The following is a 14,631-nucleotide window of genomic DNA, read 5'->3' on the forward strand; positions in this document are numbered from 1 at the left end:
GCCTTCGGAACTTGTACTAACCGAATCGGATGTCCCAAATTAATTTACGCAGTTTACGTATAAATAGGATAGGCAATTTTCAGATTTCACCACCTTTCATTTGAAAATTTTCCTCTTCTGCATTCCTGAATCCCTCTTCTTCCTCAGAAATCTCCAAAAATCATTCACTGTATCCCATTATTCAAGAGATTTCCAAGAACTTTCCTCTGCAAAATCTTACGTCTTACCGTTGAAGAGCATAATGTAAGTACCTCTGATATCTTGGTTTGAATTTTTTTTTTACTGGTCTTTTTTGTTCTTCACCATGCTTATCCGCACCATTCATTGTAGTCAATATTACGATATTTCCCAAAAAAATTTAGCGAATAGGCCTCAATTTAGGTTCAATGGGTAGGTCCTAAAATATCTTTAGAACTACGACATTCATAAAACTGGTTAGTTTCTTGGTAAACTTGGATAATCTTCATGGTGAATTTAGAAAACACCCATTCGGGATATAGAAGATGAAAAGTTTTTAGGGTTCAAACCAGGTTGCTTAGGGATCACGCTTCTTGGGTGGTTTTGCACTAAATCGCTTCCCAAGGAAAGTAGTGGTCTGATTCTTTGACACACGGATACCTAAATATCAGGGGTTTGTGGAAGAAATTGAGGCGTGTAACTTAGGGTAGTGCATGGCGTCATGCGATGGGGTCGAGGCTAACTCAGCTCGTACATCAAAAGGAAACCATTCCCCCTCCATACTTCCGCGTCGTAACCTTTAAATCCTCTTAGGTCGGCAGACATTCTCTATTTTTTATGTTTCAAGATCGGCCCGGAACAGAGAGGTCGAGGTTACAGGCTCTGTTATCTCACTAGATTCCCCAACTCTCCTCCCATCATCAAGCTTCCCAGCCACCCCAACGACTATAAATTTTTTTTCTTTATGTCGAATGGGTTCGTTAATTGTGAACACAGATACTTCAACCATCCTCGTAAGTTCTTTATTCTCTGACTTCAGCTCGTGAAACTTTATTCTTTCCAAGATATTTCCCTTGTACATGTATTAACTAAGTTTATTTCTCATGCAGCCATATTTGCGAGGACGGCAAAGTCCATGACCCTCGGGGGTCAATACAAGATGTTTTCTGGGCTTCCACCTAGCGAGAAGGACTATCGCCGGGTCGTGAATGATGTCATGATGCTGGCGCATCAGTTGATTGGAAAAGGCTAGACGTTGGCCTTTAGGACCCGGGCTACCCTCCCGATAATCAACGAGCTCCCATCCTCTCAAGAGGAGGCCTTGCTAGCCACCGAAGGCGAGGATGAGGTGCCTCTTGTGCGGAAAAGGTGGGTTCTCGAGGCTATTCGAGAACCTAATTTAGATCGTGCTACGTCAGGGGCAGCTGCCAGCCCTTCCGACCAAGGTAACCCATACCACTATAGGGAACTAGATAGGGTTGTTTCCGATTTTAGGTTAGTTAGGTTTAACCTAAATCAGCTCGTCCATTGTCATCCTTATAACCCAGATTGTAATGTAACCCTAATCCAATGCGTAGAACACCTATTGGTACATCATGATAGTAGTTACCCAAAGGGGACATTTTTTGTTGACAATACCTTAAATTTTAGGTCCGTCATTTTTGAGGAGTATGGGACCAACCGTAGGTCCTGATCTTCTCTACTCCAGGGTGCCTTTGCCCCTGGATTTAGGAAGTATGTAGATGAGTCTAGCCCTGAGGTAGAACTTGAGCTTGAACCTCCTAGGATCCAAGAAATACTAGTCGTAGACTCTCCCTCTCCAGTAGTCCCAAGGCCGAAGGTCGTGATAATAGACTCCTCCCCTGGACCGGAGGGTAGGATCTTTATTTATTTCCTTTCTTTGTGTTTTTGACAAATTTAGTCGTGAACTAATCGCCTTTTGTTCTTTTTCAGCTGAAGAGATGGAACAAACCGGAGATCCTGACCTCCGTACTGCCTTCCAAGCTGGGAAAACTGGCTCGGGCCCAGTTGTGAAGAGGCCCAGATTTACGAAGAAGGCCCATCCCGCTACAGGAACTGCCTCAAAATCCCTTGCTAAGGGGAAAGGCACGAGCTCGATATCTCTGGTGTCTATTGTTACAGCTAGGGTTCCTCCTCCTCCTCATCCACCTCGATTCATGCCTCCTCAGGACCAAGTAATACAAGCTGACCCTCCAGCCCCCACCGTTCCAGCTCCCACCGTTTGAATTCCAGTAGATCCCCAGGATCTAGAGAAAATCCCTGAAGCCTTTCGAGGGATCATTTATGAGACGGCGAGCCACATGGTGGGGCACGCCTATAATGCCAGCTCGAGAGACTTGAGAACTATTGAGGAGCAGAGCTCGGAGAACGTCTTGGAGACAGCCATGGGGATGAACCTTACTGTAAGTTATCCTTCCTTGGTGACATCTTTCTTTTTATTGCGTCTAAGGATATATATGAATTTCCCTGTTATTTTGCAGTCTGTCTTGGCTCAATATCGAAGTATAGCCCATGCTAGGGCTAGAAATGATAAGCTCCAGACCGAATTAAACGCCGCCAATACTGCCTTGACAAACGCTCAAGAAGCCAAGCAGGTCGACAAAACTACCTTGGTGGCTGCTCATAAAAATGAACATGAGGCCAAGGCTGCTCTTGCCTCATCCTAAGAAAGTGAGCTGGCTGCGAAGACAGCCTTGACTGTTCTCCAGGCTCAAAATGCATAACTTCAGGCTGAGGTTGACAGAGGCAAAGCTAAACTGCTCGAGGCCGAGGCTGCAGTCAAAGAAGAGAAGGCGACCTCATTGTCATCGATGGAGGATATGCTATACCACTGCTGGGCCTTTAACCAGGATGGGAACTTTTCTTTCATGGCTCCTGAGCTGTGGGATTCGTACCTTGAAAAATTCAAGGTTCAGATTTTGCAAGAATCGTCAGAAACGGGGGAGGCTGCTGCAGAAGGTGAGCAGGATGGCGAGGAGGTTATGTCCTCAGAACAACACGGAGGAGCCTACTGACACCCTTTTTCCTTTTGTTTTTTTTTATTTGATTGTAAACAATTACCTTTGGGCTCAATTCGAGGTTTTTCTCCTTAGAATTTTATTTTCAATATATATATCTAACTTTTTATCTATTTATCTTTCCTTTATTGTTTCTCATGTTTATGACTCCTTAGACTTGTACATTTGAGATTTTATGAATTGATTTTAAGATTGGGATAGATATTTTGAGCTTGATTACATCCAAACTTTAAGTATTGATTTATATCATACCTGTTAAGAATCAGGCCTTGAACCCGGTTATATCCAGGATTTTAAATAATTTAAACTTAGTTCGTGTTAGGTTTATTGATAATACGAGCTTTAAAAGGTCCTTGATTTTAAAGAATTTTCCCAACTTTCCAAGTTTTGGACCTGGTTGTATCCAGGGTTTTAAGTAATTTAAACTTAGTTTGTGCTAGGTTAATTGACATCTCAAGCTCTTAAAAATCTGTCGAATAATCAATATTCCAAGCTTCTAAGTTTCAGACCTGGTTGTATCCAAGGTTTTAAGTATTTAACCTTATCCAACGATCTTACTCTGACCCATCTTGGGTTATATGCCTCCCAAGTTACCAGAATGTAGAAACTTTCTCGGTTGCTTTTACAAACAATAAATATGCGAGCTGATACAACCTTAACAAGAAAAATTATTTAAAAATCCATATATTATTTAATCAAATGGCTTTTATACTTAAGCCTTACATGGATGATGATAATACTGATAATACGTTTTTAAATGCATGACGTTCTAGGTCCGTGGGACTATCTCCCCATTCAGCCGAGCTATCTTGAAGGTTCCTTCACGCAGAATCTCCATGATCTGATATGGTCCCTCCCAGTTCAGGCCCAAGACACCGTCCTTGTGTTCCTTATTCGCTAGAAAGACCTTTTGGAGAACCAGGTCGCCCAATTCAAACCTACGCCTCTTGACTTTATAATTAAAGTAACGAGTGATTTTTTGTTGATAATGGGCGAGTTGTAACTGCGAATCCTCTTGTTTCTCATCAATTAGGTCGAGAGCTGCGTTAAGTAATTCATCATTCCGTTTCGTTCCTGACTAAATGTCCTTTGCCTATGAGTGGTTACCATGGCTTCGACTGGAAGGACAACCTCGCTTCCAAAAGTTAAGGAGAAAGGAGTGTGTCTCGTGGAGGTTCTATGAGAAGTTCGGTATGCCCAAAGTACTTAAGGGAGCTATTTGGGTCATGCTCCATTGGCCTCATCTAACCTCTTCTTACGGCTCTCCTTTAATGTTTTGTTCACAGCCTCGGCCTGTCCATTGGCCTGTGGATACGCTACTGAGTAGAAGCTCTTAGTAACGTCGTATTTTTCACAAAAGTTAGTGAAGGGATCACTGTCGAACTGTGTCCTAGTGTCTGACACAATCCTTTTAGGAAGGCCAAACTGACATACAATATTCTTCACCACAAAGTCCAGGACTCTCTTTGAAGTGATGGTGGCTAAAGGCTCGACCTCCACCCACTTCGTGAAATAGTCGATTGCCACCACCGTGTAACGAACTCCTCCCTTGCCCTTAGTAAGGATCCTATTAGGTCGATTCCCCACATCGCAAATGACCACGGGGATGAGATCATCGTTTGCTCGAGCAACTATGGCGAAGCGCTAGCATTTGTCGCATTTCAGAACATACGAGATGGAGTCTTTTGTTAAAGTGGGCCAAAAATAGCCCTGCCTCAATATTTTCAGTGCTAGGTTTTGCCCCCAACATGATCTCCACAAAAGCCTTCATGAATTTCCTAAAAAATGGTTTTAGCCTTCTCAGGCAGAACACACCGTAGGAGAGGCAATGAATGACCACATCGGTACAATGTCCCATCCACTATCACATAACTAGGAGCTTGATATAGTATTTTCCTTGCATCCTTTCTTTCCTTGGGTAGCCTTCCTGTTGTGAGGTATTCCATTATGGGGGATATCTAGGTTGGTCTTGTGGCGATCATCTCGACCTCTATCATTTTTTCTGTCATGCTCGGATTCTCCAAAAGCTCTACTGGCACAACATTCAAGGTCTCAGCTTCTTTGGTGGTGGCAAGCCTTGCCAAAGCGTCAGCGTTAGAATTCTGCTCACGAGGTATCTGTTCAAAAGTACTGTACTCAAACTCGGATAGCTCCCCCTTCACCTTAGCTAGGTAATCCGCCATGTTGGTGCCTTGAGCTTGATACTCTCCAAACACCTGATTAACCACGAGCTGAGAATCGCTATAACACTGGATGGCATTTGCTTTGAGCTCCTTTGCCACTCTTAGTCCAGCTAATAAGGCCTCATATTCGGCTTCGTTGTTAGATGCTTTGAATCCGAATCTCAGAGATGTATGAATCGATGCCCTTCTGGGGAGATTAATATGATCCCAACTCCTAATCTGTTCTCGTTCGATGATCCATCTACGAATATTTTCTGCAACTCTTGCACCGGTTCCTTCAAAAGCTCCTCTTAAAGTCTGGTGCATTCAGCCACAAAATCAGAAAGGGCTTGAATTTTGATTGAGGTCCGTGGCACCTACAATATCTCGAACTGGCTGAGTTCAACTGCCCATTTTAAAAGACGTCCCGATGTTTCAGGTTTTTTCAACACCTGCCTTAAAGGTTGGTCGGTCAGGACGTTGATTGAATGGGACTGGAATTATGGTTGGAGCTTCCTAGAAGCCAATATCAAACAAAATGCGATCTTTTCTATCAGTGCATACCGTGATTCAGCCCCGAGAAGTCTCTTGCTTATATAATACACCGGTTTTTGAGCACGGTCTTCTTCTTGAACTAACACGGCACTGACTACATTTTCTGCACGACAAAATAAAGGAATATAGGTTCTCCAAACATAGGTTTAGACAATATCGGGGGCTTGGCCAAGTACGTTTTCAGGTCGAGGAATGCCTGCTCGCACTCCTCAGTCCATTCAAATTTCTTGTTTCCTCTAAGCAAGTTGTAGAATGGCAAGCACTTGTCAATGGATTTTGAAATAAAATGATTCAAAGCTGCCACCTTTCCAATCATGATTTGAACTTCTTTATGCGACCTGGGCGAGGGCATTTCTAACAATGATCTGATTTTATCAGGATTCGTCTCTATCCCTCTCGTATTGACTATGAATCCCAGAAATTTTCCCGATGCCACTCCAAAAGTACACTTCTGGGGATTCAACCTCATATCATACCTCCTTAAGATCTCAAAATATTCTTTCAGATCGGATACATTGTTATCGGCAGTATTGGATTTGACAAGCATATCATCGACAGACACTTCCATATTTCTCCCAATCTGATCAACAAACATTTTGTAGACTAATCACTGATATGTAGGTCTGACATTCTTCAGCCCAAAGGGCATGACTTTAAAACAATATTCGTTAGTCGGGATCATGAAGCTGGTATGCTCTTGGTCCGTAGGATTCATCGAGATATGGTTATATCCAGAATACGCATCCATGAAGGACATGAGCTCGTGACCTGTCGTGGCATCTACCAACATATCAATCATTGGCAGTGGAAAGAAATCCTTGGGGCAAGCTTTGTTCAGGTCGGAGAAATCGATGCAGGTCCTCCATTTCCCATTTTTCTTTGGGACTAGCATGGGATATGCAACCTAGATCTGGTATTTTGCTTCACGAATAAACCCGCACTTTAATAGTCGAGCTACTTCTTCCTCCAGTGCTTCAGCTCGGACTATTCCCAAATGCCTATGTTTTTGGGATTTTGCAAGCACGTTCTTGTCCAAGTTTAGAGTATGAATGATTACACTCGGGCTTATTCCCACCATGTCTTCATGTGACCAGGCGAAGACGTCCATATTCTTTTGTAAGAAATTAATCAGCTCCTTCTTCCTTTTATCATCAAGATTTTTCCCAATCTTAACAACTCTTAAAGCTTCTTTGGGTCCTATACTTACTTCCTCGAGCTCCTCAATGGCCTGGAGCTCTGACCTGTCCTCACCCATTCGTGGGTCAATGTCATCACGTTGGACAACGTCTTTATCCTTTGCTTCTTGAGGTTCTTCTGTCCCAAAAGTATCTTCCACTTCCTTGGACTCTTCACCTCCGCCGCTTATGGCCATAGCTTGCTTCCCGGGTCGTGATTTTCCCTTCATAGAAATGATATAGCGTTCCCTGGCAACGATTCAATCGCCTCTGATGGTGCATATTCCCGCAGCTGAGGGGAACTTGATTGCTAGGTGGCAGATAGAGGTTATGGCTTCAAATGCCATCAACGCAAGTCGGCCCAAAATTGCATTGTATGTAGCTGGACAGTCGATCACAACAAACTTGAGTAACTTGGAGACAGTTCGTGAGCCTTCTCCCAATGTTACCACTAACTCGATCGTCCCGATGGTTGCTGATCCTTCACCTAGAAAATTCATTTAGAGTCATTGAGGTCACCTTCAGTTCTGTTACAGACAACCCCATTTTTTCTAAGGTGGACCTAAAAAGTAGATTCATAGAACTCCCGTTATCTACTAGTGCCCTCTATACTCTCCGGTTGGCGAGCTGAACAGTTATGACCAAAGGATCGTTATGTGGGAATGGCTAGCATCTTCTTCTGTAAAAATGATTGGTTGTATTTCCAATCGGTGTTGTTTTGATAATCGCTATTCCAAGACGAACTCCACTTCGTTATGGGATTTCACTTCGTTAATGTACCTCTTCTGGGCACCTCTGCTCGTGTCTGCCAGATGGGGTCCTCCCGAAATGGTGGCTATATCTCCCCCTATTATCGGAGGAGGGTTGTCGTGATTCGCTTGAGCTCTGGCTTGATTCATTGGAGCTTCAGGAGCCGACAGAGGGTTTTTTAGCGGGCTGACTAAGGACCACTTGATTTCGGGCGTATTGGGCCAAAGGTCCTGCCCTGATAAGGGTCTTGATCTCATCTTTCATCTATATACAGTCATTAGTGTTTATGACCTATATCATTATGAAATCGACAGAACTTCAAAGGATCTCTCTTCACTCTTTGGTTTCTCAGTGGTTCTAACTTTTTCCATGGAAGGCGAGTAGAATTGGCTAGAAAGATGCGCTCTCTAGTATTCATGAGGTCGGTATAGGTTGCGTAAACAGGTTTGAATTTCTCCCTGGACTTATTTTTCTTTGTTCTGCTCTGGTCACCCTCACCATATCCCTTCCTCTTGTTATTTCCCCCTTCGTTATTCTGGATAACGGTTTGGCCGTTGCTGCAACATTCGTTACCGCTCCAACGGGATGGATAGGGATCTGGCTAGTTCCTGCGATAGAAGCTTGCGCCTCTTCCAGGTTAACCCATCTTTGAGCTCGTGCCAAGAACTCTTCCACACTATTAACTTCCTTTCTCTGTAATTCCTGTCACAGATCGCCTCCAACAAGGATTCTCGTCCTCATTGCCATGAGCATGGAACTGTCGTCGGCATCTCTAGCTCGTTCAACGACATTGGCGAACCTACTTAGATATGCCTTTAATGATTTTCCAGGTTGCTGCTTTACATTAGCTAATGAATCAGCCTTAACCCAAGCTATCTGGGAAGCCCTGAATGCTCTCTTGAAATCAGCAGAAAACTTCTTCCACGAGCTAATTGAATGCCTCTTATACTGTTTAAACCACTGCCTGGCTGGCCCAATCAGAGTTGAGGGGAATAAAATGCACCTTAGATCAGGTCTGACATTGTGCGCCATCATCATGGTGTTAAACATCCCAAGGTGATCAGACGGGTCCCCATCTCCATCAAACATTGACAAGTGCAGAATTCAGAAGCCCACCGGATATGTGGCTGCCGCAATATTTGGGGAAAAAATCTCCAGCTCATCCTTTGAGTCACAATCGTCTTTATCTTTTTTAGATAAAAGCTTCTTTATTTGCTCCTCCATCTGAGTGAGCCTCTTGAGGGTTTGGTCCTTGGTCCCCAGGTTATTTTTTTGCAATTCAACACCTCCCATCCTATCGTACACGTTTGATGGGTTGTTGTCCCTTCAAGCTCGAGTTTGGTTTTGTGGGGCATTCCCATTATCACGTACTTCAGAAGGACCTCCCTCTTGATGAGTATGACTAACACCCTCATCTCGAGTTGAATTTCTTCTCTGCGAATATAGGCGATCAGGCTGTGGATCGTATCGAGGGCTTTATGTTGAACTTAGATGATTTCTTAGGCCACCCTCGGACCTACCACTTCGACGAGTTTCAGTCCAATAACTTCCATTTGCGAAGCTTACAACTCGCGGTTGAGGCCGAGGATCCAGATTCTCAACACGCGTCCATGGGACATAGGTATGGACAGACGGAGGAGGATTTCTCCTACTGTCTCCATAAGCAGGAATGTCCTGCATAGGTCGAGGTGGTGTTCGATGTCTAATAGGTGACAGGGGATGCCTTACTGGCGAGGAAATCCTTGCCCCATCAGGGCAAACTAAATTAGCCCGCCTCTATTCTGCCCCATTGTTTCTAGCCTTTGTGCCTAACGATCCGATCATGACGCAGGAGGGCTTGCTGGAACATTCTGTCTATGTGAGCCTATCCCAGCCCCTCCTCGTGGGTTGCCATGTGTATTCCCAGGCACTGTGAAGGAGGCATCGAACTTGGGGTTGCGGTTCTAACTAATCGACTGACATACTGATGACCCCTATGAGGGCCACTAGGCTGAGCATTTTGGCGATCTCGTGCTGTAGGCACAGAACTTGGGGTGGCCGTTCTGACTGACCAACTTGGTTTGGATCAGTTATTCCTATGGGACTTATGAGACCCATTTTTCCTCTTTCTGACATTAACGTCAGTTGCAAGAGGGGGTAATCGAGCCAAAACTTTGTCAATTTGCCTGTTTTCCTTAGCAAGATGGCTTCTCAACTGCATTTAAGTAGTCTGGGTTTGGATTCGGTGGCAATGACGCCAAACTCCCAGTATCTCCGTGACCCGCCGGTTGCTTTCCCGAGCGTTGCTGGATTTCAGGGCCATGCTCGTTTGAAACAACGGTATTATGGGCTTCCTACCCACTAGGGTATTATATCTCATTGTCGTGCATTGAGTGAGTGAGCACCATGATGAGATTTGACTGAGATTTTGATGAAAGCTCTAATTTCCCTCTCAATGAAAGCACCAAACTGTTGACGTTGTTGTTCGCCAACAGTGTATAAAGAAATAATAAGGTAGATTCGTGCTTAGTAATAAACCGTAACGAAAGAGGAAATGAATTCACAAGAACACAAATCTTTTACATGGTTCAGTGGTTAAAATCCACCTATTCCACGAGTCTATATTATTGCTATTTCTCTCTCTATTATGGCAGAGTTTCAGTATTACAGAATAATCGTCCCTTTCCCTCTCCAATATTCTCAGTATTTGTAGAGAAATTCCATGGACAGGTTTGGGTAACCGCGCGAGTCAATCACAGATTTACATATTTATTACATTTAATACATATATTTCCCATTTATAATGGGGTATGATTTGATCACAAAATAAATGGTCTCCTAATATCTGGGGATATTAAATATGACAGGCTCATCATAAATAATCGTATAAAAGTATCCGAGTCTTTGGGGGATCTGCAGGTACGCAATATATCAGAGATACCACGAGTCGGGTATCTCTCCTAGCTCATACTTCGACAACTGTGTGAATATTACGAGCTCGCGCTTCACAACCTTCATGTATGTAGTTCGGATTAAACCCAGGATGCCTAACACCACATGTGCCCATGTGAAACTGGAGTTGCTTACGTGGATAATAAACATATATCATTCCTTTTGTTATTTCTCCGTATATTTATTTGCCAGCTGTACCCGAACTGAGTGAATGGCTCGAGTTAAAATTAAGGCACAACAAGGTCCATTTGTTTTAAATAAAAAATATAATATTTTTTATGCAAATTTAAAATAGAAAATAGCAAAGTCCCACTAAAATATAGTTAAACATAATAAAATTCGTAAAATGTCCATTGGCGTTTCTAGATTGTTTTTCATCCATTCGCACCCCACGACATACATACTTTGACTATGGAACTCTCCAGATCATCATGTGTGCCAAATGAAATCTATTGCCTACCTGAAAGGGAGAAAAGTAAGGGGTGAGCTAAAAACCCAGTAAGGAAGTACAAACAAGAATGATCATTCTACAAGTGCAATACATAGTTATTCGCACTGTACATAACATCAAATGATATAACATATACATTTTATAATATCATACACTTTATTTTAATTTCATCGTAAACAAATAAACCAAACATTTCTATGAGGTAACCAGTAAAGCATAACCCGGTAAGTCCTCCTCTTGCCCTCGTGGGCCTCTTGGCGCATCTGTCCTATGAGTTACGTCATACCTTAGTAACTCCCGTGTTGTGTTGCGTTTCAACACGCTAACAACACTTTGCTTTTCATGCAATAATACAACATATGCATACATAACAATTTATCTAATAATTTATTTCTCATACATTCAACATAATCGTATAAGAAAATCTAACTAACTTCCTTACATCAATTCCAAGCTATTAAAATGCGAGATAGCTTCACAGCGAGCCTAGAATAATCAATCAAACACTCACCTTAATATCATGTAAAACTAAACGTATCATACAAGTATACCCCACGTGTGCATGAGCCATGCACACGTGGCATCTATTTTACACAAGTTGCAACACAACTTAATTCATACAACAACTTCACATAAAATCACAAAAGAATAATGTCATTTCTAGTAAGTAATTCTCAATGATTTCAAAACAAAAACTATGAATTTGATTAAATATCATATAATTGAACGTAAAAGTATCTTTGCATGTAACATGCATATGTGGGACAGTTCCTGAAAACTCGCTTAAAGTTGGTAATATTTATTCTTCTATTTTCTTGTCAATTTGACAAAAAATTCAGCAAGCATAAAATTATTTACCAAATTGATCACAACTATTTTACTTCTTTAAATCATACAAATACAACTCATAAATTTTATTACAAAACTTATTTTACTAAATAAATTCTTAGCTTAAATTGTACAAAATAATAAACTTATTATTATTTAATAACAATAAATGTGACAAAATTTATAATTACTTATAAAATAATTAATTTGAAAAATTAATTAATTTCATAATTTTTTTTAATTTGGCAAAATTAAGTAAATAATACCAATAAAAATGTGACATATTTATTTTTTTTTCTCAAAATAATTATTAATCAGGTCATAAAATTCTCATTATTTATGATTATTTAAATTTGAAAAAATGCTCATATTATTTACATTTTAATAAACCAAGATCTAAACACTTCTAAAATAAAAAATTTACAATTTTTAAATATTAAAAATTAGCATACATTGTATTTTGAAACATACAATACTCATGTATGAAATTACGCCATTTTCTTGTCTTTGTTTTGAAATATGAATTTGAGACATATTTTGCTTTCTTTTTAAATCATTTTTTTTTTGACAAATCACCATAAAAATAAAATAAAATCAATAAGCATAAGTCATTCAAAATATACTCATCATCCTTTTTAACAAGGTAACCTAACATGTTTCTATACTTGAACAATTCAAGAATACATTAAACATGCAAAACTAACAACAAAATCAAAACAAGCCTAAATCACGATGTATGCTCATGGTCAAATTCTATACAACATAATAACATAAAATGTCACAATTAACAACATGCTCATTACCCAAAATTTAAAAATAAAATCAAGAAATCTACACACCACTCACAACCCTTTAATATAGAACTAGGCTGAAACCCTTATACATACCTCTATTTTGAATTTTTCATTTTAACCACCCAAAACATCATGATCCAAAGACATAACAACATTCCAATATAAATCTTTTAACAATTAAAATAAAAGCCCTAACATGTTTCTTATCTTTCAAAAATCATAATCTAGTCGATAAAGTATTAACTAAAATAAAAAACAATTCCTATATGCATAAATACAAATTTACACAAATGAATCTTTTATTCATAGAAAATATTCATGCATGTACCACACATAAAATCTTAGCATGTTTCTATAAGAAGTAAAATAAAGAACATGGAGAACATTCATCACACACATAGAATCCTAAAATCTTAACACAACAATCATATTTACATATACTTATCAAACTCATATCTCTTTTTAAACAAAATGGATATAACATGACATCATCATCTAAACATATAAACATGGTATTCTTTTCATGATAACTCATTCAAATCCAAAAGAGTAACACAATCACAACACACTCAAATCCATAGGAATGTTTATCAAAATTCAAAAGAAACAAAATGAACTCAAAAACATGCTCTATGTTGAAACCTAGCCTCACTGTAATGCCTCGTAATTTTACTTAGTTAGATAATATTATCTTATGATATAGTACTTTAATTTTTGTGATATTTTTCCAAGCCGAGAATTATTTGGAAACTCGTAGAGCTAGTTATGAATTTTATAAGTTTAGCCTATAATTTAGAAATATTAATTTTATCATAATGCTTAATTAATGTAGTTGGTAAAAAAAAATATAATTTATTATAACCTAAGATTTAAATAGAATAATTAAGAATGTGACATTTGTCACATGTATATTTATTAAGGATTTAAGGATTTTAGATGAGTAAAAATAATCAAAGATAAGCTTAGGAAGTCTAGAACCTTCCCTCAGATGCTAGGATCTCGTATTAATTAGTCAAAGTGGTTTAAACAACTTTAAGTGTGCTTAAAACATGCAAAAACATGGATTAGTACATTAGAATAAGCCGATATTGCAGCTATAGGGGGCGATATATCGCCTATGCTGATATAGAAAAATATGCTGACTTTGCATGTTTGAAACCACGGACCCTTGGGAAATTAGGGCAGGCGATATATCGCCTTTGTGTGCCACAATTGAATCTCCGTGAAATCTGAAGCTAGTATCAGTCCTAAACATCTTGGACTTGTTCTTAAACGATTTTGACCGAGTTCTGGGCATTTGTTGAGCGAAAAGTGCAATTTTTATTAATTTATTTATTCATTTTCTGGGAGTTAGTTTCACTCCTTGAATCCTATACATAGGACCCTTCACTTAATCATTTGCACCATTTTTTTTCAAACACTTCTCAGAGCCTCCAAGCTGTCATTTTCGTTCTAGAGAGAAACACTAGGGTTTTGGGGTTAAAGCTGTCAAATCTAAGCTTTTCTAAACACTTGGGAAGTAAGTTATAGTGTGATTTTGATGATTGTGGTATAGATCAAACTTCTAGCTATCTAAGGTATTCTTAATCCTTAGATCTAGTCTATTTCTATTCTTCTTATTCAATTCTTTTAATTCAAATCTTAACTCATCATAATGGCTTTCGGTTAGGTACTCAATTTCCTTGAAACTTAAGATTTTTGGTAAGTCTTTATCTCGATAGTTTAGATCTTCTCTTCATCTCCTTTTCTTTAGGAAAATTATGGTTTTAGGAGTTTCCAATCCCGCACTTGTCTCCAATATCTAGATTTTTCTAAGGAAAATAAGTTAGATTTTATGTGCTATGTGTTTGTATGTTTTTTTTATGTCTTTAGTCACTTGGGAAATATGGTTGCTTAGATAGCGAATCCCGAGATTTTTATTGTTATCGTAGGCTATAGTTGTGTCTAAACCTACCTCTAAAATAATAATTAAAATAAGAGGACTAAAGC

This window comes from Humulus lupulus, chromosome 3, assembly GCF_963169125.1.
Source record: "Humulus lupulus chromosome 3, drHumLupu1.1, whole genome shotgun sequence".
Lineage (NCBI taxonomy): Eukaryota > Viridiplantae > Streptophyta > Magnoliopsida > Rosales > Cannabaceae > Humulus > Humulus lupulus.